Genomic DNA, 21477 nt, shown 5'->3' on the forward strand with positions numbered 1-21477 from the left:
AGTTATTGATTATTGGTTGCCCAGCTGTCATCAGCTCAACATCTTCTGTTAGTTATAGCTGCAATTTGCATTAGTTATCAATGCCAGTTTTGACTTTCCTAGTCAATAAAGTGTTCTGAGAGTGGTGACTAAGGCTGAGCACTACCTATAATCATGAGTATTACAGAGGCAAGCCCCCTTGCCCACCTACCTGCAGGTGATGAGACACCCTAGGGAAATCACTCAATTCTTTGGAGGACCCTGAATAAATGCCCAAGTCCATCTGTTCATCTGTCCATCCATCCATCCACCCTTCCTTCCTTCCATCCGTCCATCCATCCATCCATCCATCCAGACATGCATACATCCAACCACCCACCCATCTATCTACCCACCCACCCATCTACCCATCCAACCCACTGTCTTATGCACCCAGCTATCATCCACCTACCCACCCACCAACCCATCTATCCATCTGCTCACCCATGCATCTATCCACCCATTCACTCATCTAACCATCTATCCACCCACCCATCCATCCATTTATCCCTTCAACCCCTCACCCACTCATCCATTTCTCCACCCACTCAGGCATCCCTTCACTGACTCAACAATCCATTCATTCGTCCACCTGCCCGCCCACCCATTATCCATCCATCCACCTATGTATCCATCCATCTGTTGTCCTTCTGTTCATTTATGCCACAAAGACTCGTTAACCACCTGCTGGATTCTGGGGAGGTACCTGCTTTAGTAATTGAGAACATGATCTCTGGAATATGATTCCCTGGGCTCAAACTGAGCTGCCTCCTAGTTAGCTGCTTGGGTAAATTATAGAAACTGTGCTTTGACTTTCTTATCTGAAAATTGGCTATTAATAGCTTCTACTTTTTCAGATATAGTGAGGATTAAATAAGATGTCACATTAAAAGTGCATCATCGGCACTCAATAGAGATTAGGTTTTACCATTCATTATTATTCTTGGCAGATGCTGCAGATAACGTGGAGAGCATATGAAAGACACATGTTTGAACAAATAGTGACATACAGGTGCTACGTTCTGCAGTAGGGGAAGGTCAGAGAGCCATGGAGAGGGCCTAGCCCAATCCTGGAGCCTCAGAAAAATGTTCCCCGTTGAATTCCTGTTTTAGCTGAGACTTGTGGGATGGATAATAGTTGGAGATCCCAGACAGGATGTGACCGAGTTAGCCAGGGAAAAATTGGGTCCTGGCACCCATGGCAGAATTGATTGATCAGTTCTTCTGTCTCCTGTGTTTGGAAGTCCACTAGGTCTGGGAATGTCAAGTTGGGGGAGGGTGCTGACAATGATCATGACCTTCACCTGTCCTCACATGTCCTCTGTGTATCTGCAAAGCCTCTGCCTCAGTCTCCTCTTTTGGAAAGTGGGATTGGAAACCACATCTGCTTCTCTCCCAGGACTGCTAGGAAGACAAGATTAGATGGCAGGTGAGAGCTCTTTGAAAATGAAAACATTCTACTATTTGAGAGCAAAGTGTTCTTCTTTGCCTGTGATGTTTCCTAATCTGTGAAATCATACTGGACCTCGAAGCTGTCTATTAAAAAAATAGCAAAGTGGCTGGGCATGGCGGCTCATGCCTATAGTAGTTCTAGCACTTTGAGAGGCTGAGGGGGGTGGATCATTTGAGGCCAGGAGTTCGATACCAGCCTGGCCAATATGCGAAACCACATCTCTACTAAAAATACAAAAATTAGCCAGGTGTGGTGGCATCTGTCTGTAGTCCCAGCTGCTCGGGAGGCTGAGGCACAAGAATCATTTGAGCTCAGGAAGCAGAGGTTGCCGTGAGCCAAAATTGCACCACTGCACTCCAGCCTGGGAAACAGAGTGAGGCTCTGTCTGAAAAAAGAAAAAAAAAAAGCAAAGTTAACACTTCCTCCATCTCTCCCCTGGGGGAGGCAATTTGTCAAAGATTGTTGTTGGATTTTACACACGGGGAAATCTAAGGAAAGTGTGGAAATCAGACCAAGACTCCAGACTCTGGTCTCTCTGTTTGCAGGGTCTTAAAACGGGGAGCCACTTTGGGTTCTTTCTACAAGATTGCTTATATAAAAACAAACAAACAAACAAAAAACTCAAAAAAAAAAAAAAAGCCCTGACCTAAATATTCACAAGGGACCTTAGGCAATATCTGCAAACAAAAGTGAGTGAGGAGTGGAATCTGTCGTCTTTACAACTAAGACAGCTCCAGAGTTGAAGCAAGTGGAAATATCTAGAGACAGAGATTTCGGCAGGTTTTGCCACTTACAAGCTATGAGAACCTGGGCAGGTTTACATCTCTGAGCTTCTGTGACCTTGTAAAATAGGCTGCATTGCGCTAAACTTGCAGGAGGAATCCCAGCATCCTCCTGTGCACAAGGCTGGTTTCTTCCCATCCTTTTCCTTGTTCTGCCTCTCTCCTCCTCTCCGAGAGATGAATACATTTGGAGCCAATAGGGGCCTATGTTTGCAAAAGCTCGCAGGTGATTATCATGCAGCCAGCCTGGCTCTGGCACTGAGTTCTTGGACACTTCTGGAGGCGCATTTACTAGTGAGGAAGGTCACTGTGTGTGAAAGGCATGCTTCATCTTCCATTCCTTTCTTCCATGAAGCAAGATGCGTGGGTCGACTGAGCTGGGAGAGTCCACGGTGTCAGCCTCCCCGACGCTTCCCTCCCTCCTTATTCCTTGTGTGTGTACTTTCTCTTGATTTCCTGTACTCTGCACCAAGCCAGGAGATGGTAAGATCTCAAAAAAATCATTTTTTTGGGAAATGGGATCAAGACGGTTTTTGTTTGCTTGCTTGTTTGTTTGAGACAGGGTCTGTCGCCCAGGCTGAAGTGCAATGGCGTGACCTTGGCTCACTGCAGCCTTGATCTTCTGGGCTCGGGTCATCCTCCCACTTCAACCTCCTGAATAGGTGGAACTGCAGGTGCACACCACCATGCCTGACTAATTTGTCTATTTTTTGTAGAGATGAGGTTTCACCATGTTGCCTAGGCTGGTCTCAAACTGCTGGGCTCAAGCAGTCCTCCATCCACCTCGGCCTCCCAAAGTGCTGAGATTACAGGCATGAGCTGTTGTGCCTGGCCAAGGTTTTTTTTTTTTTATTGTTATTACGAAAACTTTTCAACATAAAAGTAGAGACACCAGTTTAATGAGCTATCATATACCCATCACATAGATTTAAAAACTATTAACATTTGCAATATTTACTCCATTTGTTTTTCTGAAGTATTTACAAAATAGTTTACAGTAGTTATGTAATTGCATCCTGATATTCACCCCTACGTAATTTACTTTCCCTCTAAAAACATGAGGGCATTTTTTATATGATCATTGTCATACCTAATCAAATTAGCAGTAATTCCTTAATATCCTCTAAGATCAAGTTTACATTCAGATGTCTTGTCCTCAAAATGTCAATTGTGATTATTTTTTTCTTTGACCAAAGAAAATAAGATCTCAAGATGTAATGACAGAGATTCCATGTTAGCCCTGATGTCTAAGCTCTGTGGTCCATTGTGGCTTTACTTGAAAGTCTGAGGCTAGGCGTGGTGGCTCACATCTGTAATCCCAGCACTGTGGGAGGTCAAGGTAGGCGGATCATGAGGTCAAGAGATCAAGACCATCCTGACCAACATGGTGAAACTCTGTCTCTATTAAAAATACAAAAATTAGCCAGGTGTGGTGGCGGGTGCCTATAGTCCCAGCTACTCGGGAGGCTGAGGCAGGAGAATCACTTGAACCTGGGAGGCGGAAGTTGCAGTGAGCTGAGATTGCACCACTGGACGCCAGCCTGGGTGGAAAGAACGAGACTCTGGAAAAAAAAGTCTGTCACTGTGGTCTCATAATAAAAGGACACTCCATTTCCTATCTGGCCCCTGCTCCTTAATGTTAGCCCCATCCTGTGGGGAGGAGGGAGTGACTTTCAGCGCAGGTTCAAACATTCCCAGGGCTGGCTCTGATCTCACTAAAGCCCATCGTCATGAATGAATGCTTCCCTGGCAGGTTATTCTAAGTATTGTAAATAGTGCACGTGGACTGTCCTCATGATGCCTGGAATGGTAGTGAATATTTATAGGTTTCCTTTAGTGCCTTTTTTTTTTTTAGTGTTTTCTATAGTTCCATGTATCTACAACCCTTAGGAACATCAGAATCATGTGTGTGGGGGTGCTTATTAAATAAAACAGTTCCTGGAGCTCACTCCCAGTGACTGCCAGTCTGATGATTAGGGTCTCAGCTAGGACCTAGGTTTGCAAAATCTCCCAGCTGATCCCATGCAGCCAGCCTGGCTCTGTCTCTGGCGCTGGGAGCTGTGTTGGGAACTAGTCTTTGGTGCTATTCTGCTGATACTTCAAGTTGGGCTCTTTGACTCCGTCTTGTATTGTCATCACTTATATTCAGGTCTGTTCTTCCCCTGGATTGTAAACTCCTTGAAGTCTGGGTCATCTCAGCTCATGAGCTGAGCTTTCAGTGGGTGCTCAGTGGAACAGGTGCTGAATGGAGTCAGGCTGTAGGGAGGCCAGCGTGTGTTGGTAAGTGAGAGACAAAAATCATTTTAAAAAGAATCTTTTTGCCCTTCAATTGTGTTTGCCATGAGTTAATGTGATTTACTCTAGTGGAAGCCAGTGCAGCTTAAGTGGAGGTCTTGCCCTGAAATGGAGCCAGGTTATGGATCAGCAGAGCTGCCAAAAGCATTTTGGGGGAAATGTTTCTGTGTCACCCTCAGTTGATTGAACTCAAGTTTTCACTCCCGTTTAACACCACGTGGGGGCCATTCTGACTTCTGCGGAGTGGGTATGATCAGATCTTCTGTAAAAGTGTAAGTGAGGGGGCTGGGCACGGTGGCTCACACCTGTAATCTTAGCACTAGGGAGGCTGAGGTAGGTGGATCACTTGAGGCCGAGAATTTGAGACAAGCCTGGACTACATGATGAAACCTCATCTCTACTAAAAATACAAAAATTAGCCAGGCATGATGGTGCATGCCTGTAATGCCAGCTATTCAGGAGGCCGAGGCAGGAGAGTCACTTGAACCTGGGAGGTGGAGGTTGCAGTGAGCTGAGGTTGCACCACTGCACAGCATTCCAGCCTGGGTGACAGAGCGAGACTCTGTCTCAAAAAAAAAAAAAAAAAAAAGTGTATGTGAGAAAACTGGAATTGAGCTTGGGGATGTTGGGGGATGGAGGTACTTCATTTACTGAACAACAAAAACCATAGGATACCAATGCTGGAGGAAGAAGCATCATCCTCAGTTTCTACTAACTCAACCACGCATGAGATGGGGATTTGGTGTCCGAGAGAAAAGCTTCTTTTTGGGTCTTGAACCTTGATCACACCATTTCTGAATTCCTCATACACATATAATCAGGTGCTATGAGTGGTACTGATTGGATAATCTTTCTGTCGTTTCCTGTGCTAGGAAGGAAAGTACATGTACAGCCAACTTCCTTGAGGGTTCGTTCTTTTGCATCAGGGTGTCTCAAACTGCTGCCCTTAAAACACCTGTAAGAGAAGCATCCAGGGGGCTTGCTCGGTCTGCATGCAGGCCCTTTAGAATCAGAGTCAGAATCCCTGGGGCTGGAGCCACAAAATGACATGACATTTCAACGAGTTTGTCATCATGTGAGAGAGAATAGGTGAGTATTTGGATACCTATAATACAAAGTAGATTCAAAAAGAATGACTTGATTATTTTAAATGTTGTGTTTTTAAAAATTTAATACAGAAAAGGCTGGGCATGGTGGCTCATGCCTGTAATCTTAGCACTTTGGGAGGCCAAGGCCGGTGGATCATTTGAGGTCAGGAGTTCAAGACCAGCCTGGCCAACAAGGTGAAACCCCATCTCTACTAAAAATATAAAAATTAGCCAGGCAGTAGTGGTGCTTGCCTGTAATCCCAGCTACGTGGGAGGCTGAGGAAGGAGAATTGCTTAAGCCTGGGAGGCAGAGATTTGGTGAGCTGAGATCGTACCACTGCACTCCAATGTGGATGACGATTGTTTAACCACCACCAACATGGGTTCTGAGTCCAACTATTAATATGAAGATGACATCCATTGTGGTCTTGTACATTTTGTTGCCTTTCTGGGGTGAAGGACATTGGTGACCATTTGTTTCCTCTGGAGCGGTCGATTGGTCATGAACTTCCTGGTCCAGATAGTTGCTGTGTCATTCATCATGGTGGTTGATCCTCAGGTAGTTAGGGAGGAAAATAAACAAGAAGTTCTATATTTAAAACCACGTTTCAATTTTAGACCTGATTAATTGAGTAAATAAAGGGCATTAGCACTTCTACTTCCTACAGTCCTTCCCTTTACCTCTGGAAACTAGTGATTTCTAGGTTGTTTTATGTTGTTAAGGTTGGCCACCTTTTCTTTCTGTTCTGCAATCATAGTCCTATTTTTAAATGGATTCACCTCTCATCACTAGCCTTTTGTCATGGTCATTCAATTCACAAGTTGCTTATTTTTTAATTTCTTGGCTGACTAAATTTTATTATGAAGACTTTTTTTAAAAAAAAGCTCAGAAATACTGCATTCTTTAAGTTCTTGAACTTGTGATAGTGTCTATTGCCTATTTTGATTGGACAATAATTTAGCTGGCTATAAAATTCTTGGATTATACTCTATTTCCCTTAGAAATTATAGGCACCCATCCACTGACATTTCATTATTGTGCTTTCTTTTTTTTTTTTTTTTTTTTTTTTTTTTTTGACATGGAGTCTTGCTCTGTCACCCAGGCTTGAGTGCAGTGGTGCGATCTTGGCTCACTGCAAGCTCTGCCTGCCGGGTTCACACCATTCTCCTGCCTCAGCCTCCCGAGTAGCTGGGACTACAGGTGTCTACCTCCATGCCTGGCTAACTTTTTTGTATTTTTAGTAGAGATGGGGTTTTACTATGTTAGCCAGGATGGTCTCGATCTCCTGACCTCGTGATCCACTGGCCTTGGCCTCCCAAAGTGCTAGGATTACAGGTGTGAGCCACTGTATGAGCCCAGCCTCATTGTGCTTTGTACTGACCCCCTCTCCCTGGCCTCTTCCAGCTTGTCGTCTTCTCTCCCAGTAGTTTCTTCATGAAGAGGCCATGTGCTATATTCCATAAGATATTTCACACTCAAAGAAGACTTCTTTTATACTCTTGTGATAATTTTTCTGGGAATCACTGTCTTGATTTATAGGGAGTATTTATAATAAATACAGTAAAAGAGAAACACAGAACATATTTTGAGATATCAGAGAAGGGAGAAAGCAATTCTATTAATATTTGGGGTTAGCAGGGAAGGCTTAGTTAAGAGGTAACATTTGAACTAAGCCTTGAAATAAGGGAAGGAGTTGGCCATCCAGTAATGGGGAGAGAGTAGAAGGAAGACATGATGGTTAACGGTATGTATCAATTTGACTGGGTTGTGGGGTGCCCAGATATTTGGCTACACATTATTCTGGGTGTGTCTCTGAGGTATTCTGGATGAGGATAACATTTAATTGGTAGACCGAATAAAGCAGATTGTCCTCCCCAATATGGGTGAGCCTCATCCAATCCACTGAAGGCCTGAACAAAACAAAAAGGTAGAGTCACAGAGAATTTGCTCTTTTTACCTGATTATATTTGAGCTGGGACATCAGTCTTCTCCTGACTTTAGATGTGGACTCGAGTTGGAACAATATCATTGGCTGTCTTGGGTCCGCAGCTTGCTGGCTGCAGACTCCAGGACTCCTTAACCTCCATAACCATGTGAGCCATCCCTTACAACAAATCAATCTGTCTCTATGTGTATAGCTCTAACTCTATCTCTCTGCTCTTTCTCTGGAGAACTTAGAGTAATACACAAGGTTACATTAGAGAAGAGGATGACCCAACGAAAAGCGTGGAGGCAGAAAACTGCAAAGAGGGTTTGGGAAGACGGGGGTCCTGATGGGGAGTTTGGGTTTCACTGTGTGTAGCATGGAGAATCCTTGAAAATATTCAAGAGGTGAAAATTGTATTTGTGGAAGAACACCAGGAGTATGTGAAAAGAAAAACACTCACTCCATTTTAACTCCACTGAAGGGGGCATCAAAGGGATGCACTGGGGACATGGATTGGAGGGTAGTTGAGGCCATATCTGGAGGATCCTTACTTCTAGGCTGAGTCTGAAGTTATCTTTCTGGGGAGTGGGAGATTACAAATCTTTGAGCTCCACTCAAGAGATGGTTTTGCTAACAATGGCACGGCGACGGTGGTGGTGGTGGTGGTGGTGGTGGGAAACTGTTATCATGAATTCTAATTGGGCTTCTGTTATTCTAGCTGAGAAAGTTGGGGAATGGACTTTCAGTAGAATAATACAGATCTGGGAATCAACTGCATGGAGGAGGTAGTTATAGGTGATGAGATGGCTCAGGGACAAAGTTTGGTAGAAGGAGAAAAGATACTAGGCTGCTACAAAAATAATTGCTATTTTTGCCATTACTTTTAATGGCAAAATCCGCAATTACTTTTGCACCAACCTAATAGGATGCAAACTTCGGAGCCATCTGCATCAGAGGGATTGATGAAGATCAACAAAGTTTGGGAACACAGGAAAGGAGCGGGGAGGGTAATGACTTGAGGGCATAGCAGGGATAATCAAGGTTTTTCTTATTAGCATGTGGAGACTTAAGCAAGATTATATGTTAATCGCCTGGCACATACATGGTGCAAAATATTTATGAGTGAAATGACAAGTGAAGGTGGTGAGTCATGGGAGTTCCAAGGGAACGGGTGATAAAGGGAGGTCTCAAATGAGGCACAAGTGGGGAAGGTAGCTTGGGAAAAGAGAAGGATGTTTCTCCTTATAAGATGGGAAAGGCAGAGGAAGAGGGTCAAGATACAGTGATCTAGGGGTGAGATGGAAGTGAGTTGAGAGAACTCAACTCTGGGCTCTGAAACCCCTAGGGCTGGGTTTGGGGGGCTTTGAGATATGGAAGAGGTTTAAAGTCAATTGTTATAGCAAATATGGTTTGGAATTTATTTGTGATGCTTAAAAATATTGCTGAACAGAAGTGAAGTCTTTCCTAGAGTTGGACGGTGAGATTATTTAGTGGAACTACGAGATCACTGTTGTGATTCTTTCCAGTATCATTCAGCAGCCCTTGGTCAGTTGCGAGGCAAGTCATCAATGGGGTATGGAGATTTTCCAGGTGGGTGTGGTTGAAGGCAGGGAAGAACGAGATTAGGAGCACATTACAAGAGGAAGGTGACTGTAAGGTCCAGGCTGAGCAGGAAGGTAAAGCAAGAAGGAAACATGAGGTTGTGAAGAGAAGTTTAGAGGGATGAGGAGGCAGGAGAGGTGAACAGTTGCAGGATGTAGCTGGAGTGGCGATGTTAGATCTTGGGGCCAGAGAGCTTTACAATGAGTATGAAGATCAAAGGCCATTAGAATCAAGCGATAAAGAGCCACTGTTTGATGTTGGGATATGAGGATGCTGCAGGTGGATGTCTGCACATTGATGGTGAGAACATGGTCACCCTGGCCCTGCTGGGTCTTTGCTAAAGAGACTGTGCTCTGTTCTTGGGGCCGTTTTCATCACCTGATTAGAGCAGTGTTCCCCAAATGGTGTTCTTTGGACCATCTGTATAAAATGTTCATAGGTCAAGGATAAAATGGAAAAACAGAGACAATGTCACAGAAATGTGCCCATGGGTGAAAGACCACCAGCTGTCCTTTATGGAGGATTTTTCTTTATTCTAAAAATGTATATATTCTATTCTATTAAAACATTTTTGTATTTGCATTTTTTTCTCTTTTATGAAATTTGTAATGTATCCAATTCTCCTGTCTCCATGCATTGCAGTGTGGTGGGGGAAGGGATGTGGCTAGTACTGGCCAAGAGGCTGGGGGCAGAAGTGCAGTGTTAGACTTCTAGCTTGGAGCATTTAATTCTTAGTACAAGGCTCTCTAGCATTCTTCTCCCTCTGTTCCCTGCTTGGTGATACTCGAGATATTGCAACCCCCATTAGCCTTACTCTTAGGGCAAGTTTGATGGGAAACAGAGCACCCCACACCTCCCTGCAGATGTAGCATGAGTAAGAAAAACAACTTCTGATGTTTGAAGTTACCAAGATTTAGGAGTTGTTTGTTATTGCAGCAAAACCTCACCTATTCTGACCAATCATGGTGGAAATTCCGTGTGTGTGTGTGTGTGTGTGTGTGTGTGTTTGTGTGTGTAACTGGTAGTTTAAAAAATTTCCTTCTTACCAAAAAGAAAAAGAAAATAGCAACCTTATGTTGGTTCTCAAATTAAAAAAAATTTTTTACCCATTTATAAAATAGAAAAATCTGAGAATCTGTAGCTTAGAGAACTACTGTGTGGGATGTCTTTAAAGACCAGGTTATTTTATCAGCTCCTAACACCCCTTAATAGAGGCTTAGCCAAGACTTGGACTATTTCAGTCTTTCCCATTCCACATTCCATGGACTCTTGAAGAGACATTGATAAAACGGTGCAGCCATGAACCACCCTAACTCAATCCTAGTGGCAGAACCTGCCTTTTACTGCAGAATGAGCTGCTTGCTACAGTGATACTTCAACCCCTTAGATATATCCTGTACTAATTATATTAAAACACGACCAATGCTTTTGCTTTGTTGTCCCCCAAATTAAACACATTAATCATGAGAACCCAGAGAATTGGATTTAGTGTAACTGATTCCAAACTGTCAGTAAGAACATAATTAAGTTATATTTTTCTCCAACTCAAATAAAAGAAAATTGACAATAAAATGCTGATCAGTATGTGTAGCTCAGGATGTAGAGCCTGCTTTGAGATGCAGAAGTGTTTGCTTTTTTTAGATCTATATTCTTGAGTAAAGAAAAAAATCCATCTCTCTTTCCTAGAAGGGAAGAGTTTCAGAACTGGGCTTGGCAACAGCCTGACTATCAGAGGCTGAATTAAACAAATAGGTACCTCCCTGGAGTGAATGGTGGGTTTCTCCAGTTCGGGAAACCGTGCTTTTATGTTGGAGTTTGCTTTCTGTCTTGGTCTCCGGATATGTGTATCTGTGGGTGGATGTCTGCATGCAAATGGCAATGTATACCTGTGTGGGTGTGTACAAAATTCCCATGTGAATCTCAGCTTTCTGGGGACTTCCGGGTCTTGAGCCCAGCAGATGCCATTTGAAGAAAAATCACTTGAAAATGAGATAGAAAGAATGGAAACTAAATCCTAGCTCTAAAGGCACCAGGCTGATTAAAAATAAATAAATAAATAAAACAACTTTGGATCTTCTTTGTTTTGGACTCTACCTACCACCTAATGACATTTCTGTTTCCTATGAGATGATTAGAATGAAAGAGATCCTGAGCACAAAAGAGCAGATACTGTGTGATAGTGTGTGTGTCAGGGTGTTAGCTGTGACACTGCTGGCATTTTGGCTCAGCAGTTTCTCTGTTTTATGTGTGGGGGTTCCCTGTGCATTTCATGATGTTGAGCGGCATCCCTGGATCCCTGGACTCACTGGATGCAGTAACACAACTCCCCCCAAGTAGAGACAAACCCCAGTGTCTCTAGATATTGCCTAATGTCCCCAGGGGACAAAATAGCCCCATCTGAGAACTGCTGCTTTCATAAAGTACAATGTCAGGTGAAATAGGTGGAGGCTGTTTGTAGTCAGGGGTTAGTAGAGATGGAAAAGACCCCAGGAATATCCTGGAAGGGGCTGTAATATTTTGTTTCCTGAATTGGGTGTCAGTAATATGGAGATGTTCAGTTTTTTGTTGTTGTTGTTGTTGTTTTGAGGCAGGATCTTGCTCTGTCACCGAGGCTGGAGCACAGTGGCACCGTCATGGCCCACTGCAGCCTCTGCCTCCTGGGCTCCAGCAGTCCTCCCACCTCAGCCCTCCTGAGTAGCTGGAACTACAGGCATGTGCCACCACTGTTGCCGAATTTTTGTATTTATTTATTATTTGTAGAGAGGGGTGTATCACTGTGTTGCCCAGGCTGGTCTTGAGCTCCTGGGCTCAAGCAATCTGCTCACCTCAGCCTCCCAAAGTGCTGGGATGACAGGCATGAGCCACTGCGTCTGGCCAGTATGTTCAGTTTGTAAGAAAAGTACTGTGTTGACCTCTTCTATGTGCACAATTCTTTAAGTAATAATTCAATAAATCATTTAGAAAAATTGGTCATAATAGGAGTGATTTGTAGAGTGATTGGCATGAAAGCTGATCACCTTAATTTGAACTACTCTGAAATGAGCACCAGGGGTCACCAAGAGGACCCTTTCAAGGTGTCATAGCCAAGGAGAGGAGTGTGTTGTGTACATCTCTGCATAAAGGATTTACTGGTTACATGGAAGGATGAAGCCTCCTTCTGAGGACAGAGGCAGCAAAGCAAGTGGAAGCTCAAAGCATTGAGCTTTCTAAGTGGAGTTTGCTAAAATCTTGTGGATGACTCATGCTCTTAACATACACCCATGTACATATTGTCCATATAAACATTAATTCTGTAACAAGGCCCACACTTAAGGGTTTTTTTTTTTCTTTTGTGACAGTCTTGCTTTATTGCCCTGGCTAGAGTACAGTGGCATAATCGTGACTCACTGCAACCTCCGCCTCCTGGGTTCAAGCAATGCTTGTGCCTCAGCCCCCCGAGTAGCAGGGACTACAGGTGCACAACACCATGCCTGGCTAATTTTTGTATTTTTAGTAGAGACAGGGTTTCACCATGTTGGCCAGGCTGGTCTCAAACTCCTGGCCTCAAGTGATCTGCGCACCTTAGCCTCCTAAAGTGTTGGGATTACAGGTGTGAGCCACTGCACCTGGGCCCACACATAAGGTTTGAGTTGAGATAGAGAAACTCTGGCAGGACTGAGGAATCGGGCCACAGTCTCTGGGAAATATGCACAATTTCTGGAATCTTCTCTACTTCCAGAGTTCCCACTTTCTATCTGTCTCCTATTTATTCAACAAACTTGTATGGAACCACAGTGTGTCTAGAACTTGCCAGGTATGGAGGATAAAAAGATGACTGAGATCGGACATGGTGGCTCATGCCTGTAATCCCAGCACTTTGGGAGGCCAAGGCAGGCGGATCACTTGAGGGCAGGAGTTTGAGCACAGCCTGGCCAACATGATGAAACGTCTCTACTAAAAATACAAAAATTAGCCAGGCATGGTGGCATGCAAATGTAGTCCCATCTACTTGGGAAGCTGAGGCAGGAGAATCGCTTGAACCCAGGAGGCAGATGTTGCAGTGAGCTGAGATCACACCGCTGCATTCCAGCCTGGGAGACAGAGCGAGATTCCATGTCAAAAAAAAAGATGACTGAGATACAGACTCCATCAGGGTTGACTCTAACACAAACTAGGTAAGAGCCCAAGTTCTGGCTGGGCAAGGACCTTGATCGGCCTCATCCTGCAGTGTCTACTAGAATGAAGAACACTTTTTTCTTTACCCATGAAAATGTTCTGTGCTTCGTACCTACAATACAATTTGTGTTAATTCTGCAAAACTTGCCGCATAACTCTGCCTGTATTCTTAGCATTCTTCTTTTGAGAGATTTCTCAACACATCATCTTTGGACTATGTGGAATTGGAAGTTTACTTAGACTCAAAAACAAGTACAGGAAAGTTAGTTCTTAGTCAAGAGTTAGGTTTTCAAAGACAGTGGATGAAATAAAAAATCTAGTACAGTCAAGATTATACGTGCAAATCCCCTCACCATTCATGAAGTTTAGCAGTCAGTCTTACCGTGGCTCACCAGGTCCAATCCATACTTTTTCCTCCATGATTGGAGCAGAGGGTGATTCTTTTTTATGAGCAACGGATGAAGTCATTTAGAGACCATTTGCCGTAGGAGCCCTGTGTACTAGAGACCAATCAATGTGCCCTCGTGGCTCCATTTCTGCCTCTCTCCCTCTTTGTTCTTGCCAAGTACCGATAGTTCATTTTCCATAGATTAAAAGAGCCCAGGTTGGGCCTATACTTAGAAGTACAATTGCTGGGTCATTTGGTAACTCCATGTAGAATTGTTTGGGAAGCTGTTAAACTGTTTCTCACAGTGGCTACACCATTTTAATTCCTACCAGCAGTGTATGAAAGTTCTAGTTTCTCTGCATCCTCACCAATACTTGTTATTTTCTGTATTTTTTTTTGAGACAAAGTCCAGCCCAGGCTGGAGTGCGGTGGCACAATCTCAGCTCACTGCAACCTCTGCCTCCCAGATTCAAGTTACTCTCCTGCCTCAGCCTCCTGAGTAGCTGGTATTATAGTCACCTGCCACCATGCTGGGCTAATTTTTGTATTTTTTTAGTAGAGACAGGGTTTCACCATGTTGGCCAGGCTGGTCTCAAACTCCTGGCCTCAGGTGATCCACCAGCCTCAGTCTCCCAAAGTGCTGGTATTACAGGCATTAGCCACCGCACCAGGCCAATTTTCTCTATCTTCGATTCTAGCCATCCTTATGGGTATGAAGTGGTATCTCATTGTGGTTTTGATTTTTGTTTCCCTGATGAAGAATTTCGTTGAGCATCTTTTCATGTGCTTGTTGGCCACTTGTATGTCTTCCTTGGAGATGTGCCATATTTTCATATTCAAAAATGAAAGCACAGGTCCACACAAAAATTTGTACATGAATAATTACAGTAGCATCACTCCTAATAACACAAAGAGGGAATTAATCCAAATGCCCATCACCAGATGAAGAGAGACACCGATTGTTGTCTACACACATGGTGGAATATTATTTGATCACAAAAAGGAGGAATGTACATATGCTACAGCGTGGATAAACCTTCAAAACAGATGAAAGATCACATTCTACATGATTTCATTCAGATGGAAATCTATAGAAATAGGAAGTCGATTAGTGGTTGCTTAGGGCTGGTAGGGGCATGGGAGGATGGGGGTGTTAGCTAAAGGGTATGAGGTTTTTTGAGGTCATGAAATGTTCTAAAATTGACTGTTAATGTTTGCATATATCTCTGAATATATTAAAAACCATTGAAATGTAAAAAATGCAAAGAAAAAACAGCCCAAGTTGCAATTTTATTCAACACTTGATTGCTTTAAAAATAGATTCCAGGCTGGGCATGGTGGCTCACACCTGAAATCCCAGTGCTTTGGGAGGCTGCAGTGGGAGGATTGCTTGAGGCCAGGAGTTCCAGGCCAGCCTTGGCAACATGGGAAGACCCTGTCTGTACAAAAAAAGAAAAAATAAATATCAGCTGGGTACAGTGGCTCACACCTGTAATCCCAGCACTTTGGGAGGCTGAGGCAGGCAGATCACCTGACATCAGTTCAAGACGAGCTTGGCCAACATGGTGAAATCCCGTCTCTACCAAAACTATAAAATTTAGCCTTTTGGTACTCTGAGCAGCACCATGGCGGTTGTTAAGAACAAGTGCCTTATGAAAGGTGGCAAAAAGGGAGTGAAGAAGAAAGTAGTTGGTCCATTCTCTAAGAAAGATCAGTATGATGTGAAAGCACCTGCTATGTTCAATATAAGAAATATTGGAAAGACTTGGTCACCAGGACCCAAGGAACCCAAATTGCATCTGATGGTCTCAAGTTTCTAGTGTTTGAAATGAGTCTTGCTGATTCACAGAATGATGAAGTTGCATTTAGAAAATTCAAGCTGATTACTGAAGATGTTCAGGACAAAAACTGCCTGACTAACTTCAATGGCATGGGTCTTACCTGTGACAAAATATGTTCCAAGGTTGAAAAATGTTCAACAATAATTGAAGCTCATGTTGATGTCAAGACTACCGATGGTTACTTCTTTCTTCTGTTTTGTGTTGGTTTTACTAAAAAACACAACAATCAGATACTGAAGACCTCTTATGCTCAGCACCAACAGTCTGCCAAATCCAGAAGAAGATGATGGAAATCATGACCTGAGAGGTGCAGACAAATGACTTGAAAGAAGTGGTTAATAAATTGATTCCAGACAACATTGGAAAAGATGTAGAAAAGGCTTGCCAATCTATCCTCTCCATGATGTCTTCATTAGAAAAGTAAAAATGCTGGAGAACCCTGGATTTGAAAGGAATGGAGCTTCGTGGTGACGGTAGTAATTCTGGAAAACCCACTAGGGACGAGATACATGCTAAAGTTGAATGAGCTGATGGATATGAACCATCAGTCCAAGAATCTGTTTAAAGTTCAGACTTAAAACAGTAGCAAATAAGAAGTCCTATTTGTGAAAAACAAACAAGAAACAACAATGAAAGAGCAAAATTAGCCTGGTGTGGTGGTGTATGCCTGTAATCCTAGCTACTCAGGAGGCTGAGGCATGAGAATTACTTGAACCCGGGAGACAGAGGTTGCAGTGAACCAAGATTGCACCATTGCACTCCAGCCTGGGCAACACAGTGAGACTCTACAAAAAGAAGAAAAAAAAATAAGTATCCGGACTTGGTGGCATGCGCCTGTAGTCTCAGCTACTCTGAAGGCTGAGATGGGAGGATGGCTTGAGGCCAGGAGTAATTTGAGGCTGCAGTGAGCTATGATTGTGACACTGCACTCCAGCCTGGACTTGAGAGCAAGACCCTGTCTCTTATACATACATACACACACACACACACACACACACACACACACGTATACACACACATACATACATACCCAGGCTCTACCTCTAGTGATTTTGACTCAGTAGGGTGGGGTATCCCCTAGGGATCCTGCTGTTCAGCCTGGTCTGGGATCCACTTTTCATTGGGAACTGAGACACTGGCTGTGAGCCTTTCTGTCCTGAGATGTAGAGGTCATGGGGATGCAGGTTCAAGCTTAAGGAGACCTGACTGTGTGTTAGGTATTGTGTTGAACATCATCTCTTACTCTTACAGCAACATCCGTAGAAGGTTGATGATGTGTCCCTGCTCTACAGATGAGGAACTGAACTTTCAGAGGAGTTTAGCTTGTTCAAAACTTATTCTTCCTATTGGAAACTTTGTACCCTTTGACCAGTGTCTCCTATCCCCTCCCTTTCCTTCACCCCATCCCCGGATAACCACTGTCCTACTCTCTATTTCTGTGAGTTCTACTTCTTTAGATTCCACATATAAGTAAAATCATGCAGTATTTGTCTTTCTGTGCCTGGCTTATTTCACTTAACACAATGTCTTTCAAGTTCATCTATGTTGTTGAAAATGACAGGATTTCTTTCTTTTTTAAGGGTTAATAGTATTCCGTTGTGTGTATATAGTACATTTGCTTTATCCTTTCATCCACTAATGGACACTTAGGTTGATTCTATATCTTGGGTATTGTGAATAATGCTGCAGTGAACATAGGAATGTAGGGATCCCTTCGACATATTGATTTTGATTTTTTTTTGGTCTATATCCAGAAGTTGGGTTGCTGGATTATATGCTTTGAAATCTATAGCACAGTAGCGTGACTATAGTAAATAATAATGTATCTTTCAAAATAACTAAGTGGGTACATTTCAAATGTCGCATCATGAAAATTGTCAGTAAATTAGGGGATGGACGTGTTAGTTTGATCTAATCATCCCACATTGTATACACATATCAAAACATCACATACATGTGTACAATTTTGATTTGTCAATTAAAATAACGTTAGTTAAAAAAAATAAGTAACTTGTTCAAAGCCCCAGTTGGGATTGATGCAGCTGGGACATGCACCAAGGCTGTTGCTCTCAGGCCCACAGAGTCCTTGGTCCACGAATGTTGAAGCCCTACCTGAGATTTCAACTGAGATCAGTGCAGGGATTCAATGTCTCAGAATCATCCCATCCTCCAGGGCCCACAAGTCCATGACCGCTGCCTCTACCCCTGACCCTACTGACCAGAAATGTGGCCCCTGCTTTCATTTCCGGGAGCATACAACACTTACACCAAGCATTGATGGGTTTTGTTGACTTCATTTGAGATGTGGGGTCGTGGAGAGGGTCCCATGATCCTTGCTTGGTGTTGGCCAACTCATTGACTTCTCTCCTTTGACTTCACCCTTCCCTTTTCTACTCACCTCCTCTGTCATGGATTGCTCTGGGAATTCTGAGCCCTGGTTCCTTTATTTTGCTGATAACCTTCACTCATGTCTGCAACGAATCCCAAAAGTGTGTAGTTGAGCTGACTGCAAGGTGCTTGACACGCAAGAGATTCCACAAATGGGATTCGGCCTCTGGAAAGTGGTGGTAGTTCCAGATTTATGTGGATGTTACTTTATTTTTCCCTATAAAATCTATTCTTTAAACTCTCAAGCTCTTGGGTCCTGGCTGCAGTCCTTTGCTGGTGGTAGTGGGCTGGGTACTGCCACCGGGGAGAAAGGCTACCCACTTAGAGAAAGGGAAACTGGTTCTCTTTTAGAGGCAGAGGGAGGTTCCCAGTGTCAGTTTGTTTGGAGGCAAAATGGCTGTTGTATTAAAATTGCCCAAACTTGGGCTGGTGCCTTGTGTGTTTAGAGCTCAAAGCCACGATTGTTTTCTTTTTTTTTTTTTTTTTTTTTTTTTTTTGGTGGTTGGTTTTCCATCCTTTTGCTTGACAGGTTTCTGCTAATAGCTTCAACCTCAAGAGTCCCATTATACAGACACTAATAGCACCTACTATGTGTCAGTCTGTAGTGCCTACTATGTGTCAGGCATTGGAGATAATATAATGATGAACAAGATACACATGGCATTTGGAAAAGAGAGTCTACTTCCCACTCTCAGCCCACCCCAAAGAGAGGCCAGAATTGGGCGTCCAAAGATCTCAGATGCCCTTGCATCACCTCCCTGAAGAGGGCGGGTGAAGCTTTGGTGTCTGAAGAGACTTTGGCTGGACAATCCCCCAGGTTTGGAAGGATGGGAAGGAGCTGCCATCCGTGTTGAAGGTGAGTAGGGGGGAGTGGCTGGATATCAGAGGAAGCCAAGATGAAGAGAAGGTTTTTGTGAGTTCCTATGCATAGTGGAGACCTGTTATAGTGAGGGTCCCTGGGGCTGAGCCTGTGGGTCAGTGGAATGATGCTGTGAGTAGGGTCTTGCTATAGCAGGTGGCCCAAAGAATGTTGATGGATCATGAGCAGCTGGAAGAATGGAGAGTTCAGGGGATGTAGTTCCTACCTGGCTTTCCAACAGTGTGTAAGCCCAGAATTCTTACATAAGCCCATGGAGAAGGGAAAGGAATGCTGGTAACGACAAGATTGAATTCTCCACCTGCCAGGCATCCAGGGACTCAGAGCAGATTTAAGTGAAGTTACAGAAATAGGAATGTGACATTTCCTACATCTGGGTGTGCTGGAGCAAATGTATTCCCTCTCTGGTTTGTGGGGAAGGAGAATGCTAACAGACAAGACTCCAGGTTTTCGCTCTTAAACCTGGTGCCTAGAAATGCATTTTCTACTGGATGCAGACAGAAGCTCCATATAGACATATCCATCGCTGCATCTCTCATGCCTTGTTTCTCCCTAATTTTCCCTTTTTAACCCACAGAGGAAGAAAGTTCCAGCATCACTTCTGGCCTCTCAAGAGTGAGTTAGGTGGCCAGGTGGGGTTATTCATGCCTGTAATCTCATAATGAAGGGGTGGCCTGCCCCTCCACACCTGTGGGTATTTCTTGTCGGGTGGGATGAGAGACAGAAAAGAAATCAGACACAGAGACAAAGTATAGAGAAACAACAGTGAGCCCAGGGGACCGGCGCTTAGCATACCAAGGACCTGCACTGGCACCGTTCTCTGAGTTCCCTCAGTTTTTTATTGATTATTATCTTCATTATTTCAGCAAAAAGGAATGTAGTAGGAGGGCAGGGTGATAATAAGGAGAAGGTCAGCAACAAACATGTGAGCAATAGAATCTATGTCATAATGAAGTTCAAGGGAAGGTACTATGACTGGACATGCACGTAGGCCAGATTTCTGTTTCTCTCCACCCAAACATCTCAGTGGAGTAAAGAATAACAAGGCAGCATTGCTGTAAACATGTCTCGCCTCCCACAATAGGGCGGTTTTTCTCCCATCTCAGAATTGAACAAATGTACAATCGGGTTTTATACCGAGACATTCAGTTCCCAGGGGGCAGGCATGAGACAGTGGCCTTCCTCTATCTCAACGGCAAGAGTCTTTCCTCTTTGACTAATCCACCTCAGCACAGACACTTTATGGGTGTCGAGCTGGGGGACCGTCAGGTCTTTCTCATCCCATGAGGCCATATTTCAGACTATCACATGGGGAGAAACCATGGACAATACCCAGCTTTCAAGGGCAGAGGTCCCTGCGGCTTTCCACAGTGCATTGCGCCCCTGGTTTATTGAGACGAGAGAATGGTGATGACTTTTACAAAGTATACTGCTTCCAAATATTTGGTTAACAAGGCACGTCCTGCACAGCCCTACATGCCTTAAACCTTGATTTCATACAACACATGTTTTTGTGAGCTCCAGATTGGGTCAAAGTGGTTGGGGCAAAGTGGCTGGGGAAAGCTACAGATTAACAACATCTCAGCAAAGCAACTGTTTAAAGTACAGGTCTTTTTCAAAATGGAGTCTCTTATGGCTTCCCTTTCCATGTAGACACAGTAACAGTCTGATCTCTCTTTTCCCTACATATCCTCCTTTTCGTTTTGACAAAACCACCACCATCATCATGGCCCCTTCTCGCTGGTCGCTGTCTCTCTGGAGCTGCTGGATACACCTGTAGACTAAAAATAGAAAGGACAGACATACAAGGATTAATACAAAATTTGCAATAGTGGAATTTCCGGTGGTTTTAACCCAAGTGACGGGGGCAAGAGGACGGTGTGGGTGCTGCGGCACCCGGGCAGTCTCCCACCTCCTTTGTGTCTTAGTTGCTGTTTCTCATAGTTTTCTGTCTTTCTCCTCACCTGCTGACTCGCGCCTTTTATCTCTTTGTTTCCCTTCTCTTACGGTCTCTCTCTCTCTTTTACACTATTTCTCTCCCCAATCTCTTTCTGTGTCTCTCTCTGATCTCTGTCTCTTTTTCTTTCCCTTCCTCTCCCTGGCTCTCCACATGTGCCGTTTCCTTGGTGGATTGTAACTTCATTTGTTCTTCTGATATCACCATTTTGTTCACCCTGCGATTCAGTGATGCTCGATTGCGGGTTTTCTGTCTCTGCAGAGGCACTTTCATTTGCATCTCTGATGGTTTCATTGTAGAACTTCAAATGTCTAGTGGGTATCCAAACAGGAAGCTGATTTTCTCCTGGTGAAACACAAGCAAAACCTCTCCCCCATGTTATCACCTTACCTATTTCCCATGTTTTGTTTTTGTTGTCTTTCCACCAAATCAGTTTTCCCTCATGTGGGCTATTCTTTTTACCAGTAAAATGTTCTGCAGAAGTAGTGGTCTGATTTCTATGTATGCCTAGAAAATCTAAATTATAGAGTGTTTCATTAAGTTGCATCTGGGGAGTGCTATACTCCTTACTGTCTTTTTCCGTTTTTTGTTTAACCAATTGAGTTTTGAGTGTTCTAAGCAGGACAGGTAAGATCTGCGTCTGGCACAGTCAGCCAGGTCTCCTTACCCTGTGCTTCCCTTTCTGCCTGTGACTGAATGGGCATG

The 21477-nt window shown here is 43.8% G+C and overlaps 2 pseudogenes; both read left to right on the top strand.

The window, feature by feature from the left end:
• Nucleotides 1-21477, top strand: part of LOC117978066 (dapper homolog 3-like) — a 104603-nt pseudogene that overhangs the window by 20616 nt on the left and 62510 nt on the right.
• Nucleotides 13630-17048, top strand: LOC129398559 (small ribosomal subunit protein eS1-like; annotated as a pseudogene).

Source organism: Pan paniscus, chromosome 7, assembly GCF_029289425.2.
Source record: "Pan paniscus chromosome 7, NHGRI_mPanPan1-v2.0_pri, whole genome shotgun sequence".
Taxonomy (NCBI): domain Eukaryota; kingdom Metazoa; phylum Chordata; class Mammalia; order Primates; family Hominidae; genus Pan; species Pan paniscus.